Consider the following 1,773-nt stretch of genomic DNA (forward strand, 5'->3'; position numbering starts at 1 on the left):
AATACAAACTAATAATTTTTTTATATAATTTTTTTCTAAATACACTACTCATACTACTAACTCTCTTCTTCTTCTTCTTCACTACATATTTTTTCACTCTCAACACACTACACAACATGAAAATGGGGCATGAAATGGGTCACGAAAAAGCTCAATTTATAGAGCTTCACTACGTTATTGGTTACCAGGGTGGAAGGACTGTCCCCTACATGCAGACCGCCTGCAACACGCCCACCCCATGTTGCTGCAAGCTCCTCGAAAACATGCAAAAATCCTGCAACGCTTGCTGGATTCTAAGGCAACACGCCCACCGCGTGTTGCCAGGGCACCGCCATGCGTCTGTACTCGCCACATCATCACGCTCCCTGCGTGTTGCTAGGGAACTTCTATGCCACTGACACACCCAGTCATCATGCCCTCGCGTGTTGAATGACTACACCCACAAACCGGCAAAACACCTCCATCTCCAATATTAATAAAAAACATCAATGATTATTTTATGAAAAATAAATTCTATCATATTGGGATTTAATTTAAAAAATTATTTTATTTTTTAAAAATTAATTTATTTGATTAATTATACAAATCTAGGAGCAATTTCCTATTATCGCAGGCTATAAAAATGAGTCAAATTCGGTGGACTAGTCAATTTATTTGTTTAGACAGTTAGTTTTTTACTTTTAAAATTAGATTTATTTAAATTTTGAATTAAATGAGTTAAATTCGATAAACCCGAAAACATAGTGGATTAAACAAGTTAATTTGCGAGTTAAATAAGTCAATTTTTTTTCTTTTAGCATTAGAAAAATATTTTTTAATAATTTTTTATTTAAAAATCCGAGTCACCCACTAAATAAATTTTGTTTATTTAAGACTTTTATCTTAAAAGTGACATTTTTTCCAAAAAAAAATATAAAGTAAACGGATCAGCTTGTATAACTCGTCAGGTTAGCCATAAATGATTCGACCTAAAGACTGAGGTCTATGAATAAACAAAAAATAAATATATCAACCCGTATAATCTGTGAGCTTAGTGGACTAGGCCTAAACGAGTTGACTACTCCATTTGACAATTTTAATTATTGTAATGATGATAAACAAATCTCAGAATAAATATTATCAAAAGTTAGAATATATATAACGTTTACTCAAAATTATAGACAGTAAGAAGGTTAATGTGTATATGTGTGATATGTATTTATTCCCTCTCCATTGGATTTTGTAGGTCCCATTTAGCCCGACAATTTTCACAAATATTTGTTTTGGCGAGTTTTTTTGCCATCTTCATATATAACTTTATCAAGAGTGAAGAAAAAAGAAGACAGAAATTATTTTCTATACCAACTTAGTTAAACTTGATTACAAAAAAACTTATACATGTAACATCATTTATAATTTAATTATAATTTGCTTGAAGGTATATGTTCGTTCATAACTTTTGTTACGTACTATGTATTTATATCTTTTAATCTTGTAGGTATTCATGGTTGGCCAATATTGACTAGAATGATTGGGTAGTAAGCACATGGTATACTTATACCAACCAAAGACATTTATAATTTTTACATACTCCTCTTTGAATGTCTTGTCTAGTTGAGAATATGTCTCGTTAAAATTTTTTTAAAAGAAAAACTCAGTAAAAAAAATATTTAGTAAAAGGAAAAAAGATACAATATTCTTTTGTGATGAAAACTATTTCATTAAAAACATTGTCAAGAAAAATCCAATAAAGACAAAAACCTAACCAAGAAAAAAGAGTACAATCTCCCCCCT

This window comes from Arachis ipaensis, chromosome B10 (assembly GCF_000816755.2).
Source record: "Arachis ipaensis cultivar K30076 chromosome B10, Araip1.1, whole genome shotgun sequence".
Lineage (NCBI taxonomy): Eukaryota > Viridiplantae > Streptophyta > Magnoliopsida > Fabales > Fabaceae > Arachis > Arachis ipaensis.